The sequence below is a fragment of the Brassica oleracea genome, unplaced genomic scaffold (genome assembly GCF_000695525.1).
Source record: "Brassica oleracea var. oleracea cultivar TO1000 unplaced genomic scaffold, BOL UnpScaffold00941, whole genome shotgun sequence".
Classification (NCBI taxonomy): Eukaryota; Viridiplantae; Streptophyta; class Magnoliopsida; order Brassicales; family Brassicaceae; genus Brassica; species Brassica oleracea.
In genome coordinates this window covers 43,867-44,433 of record NW_013617536.1, presented here as the reverse complement: position 1 = coordinate 44,433, position 567 = coordinate 43,867, and positions in this window count along the sequence as shown.

The window sequence follows — 567 nt, the reverse complement described above, 5'->3', positions numbered from 1 at the left end:
GAACAATCAAAGTACGAAACGATAAAATTATGAAAAATACAATGTCTCGTAAAAGTACAAAAGGTGGATAATTTGGATTATTCCAGTAAAAGTATCGAATATTTCAAGTTTTTAAATAAAATAAGATGTACTCCCAGATAAAAATATCAATGTTGTTAATCTGTATGTCATCCAGCTTCAAACAAATTAACTCTGGTTATGAACCAGATCGTGGATGGCTCATAACCAAGAAATTATGATTTGTAATTTTTCCAATTATCTATGACGGTGTAATCTCCTATATAAGGAACCTCTATGTTATGAATAAAGATAGACTTTTCCATTACTTTTATAACACGTTATCAGCACGAAACTTTAAATCCCTAAGCTAATACCAAAATCGAAAAACCCTAAAACCCTAACCCTAGTCGGCGATCCGACGAACCCTAAACTCCGATCGCGTCTCTTGTTCCCGCATCTGTTCCAGCTCGCGTCCCCGATCAGCTTCAGCCCAAGGCGTTCCTGATCCTAGCTCAGACGTTCGCGACCCGAGAGCAGCTCCAGCACGCGACCTCTTCCTCGTTCGCG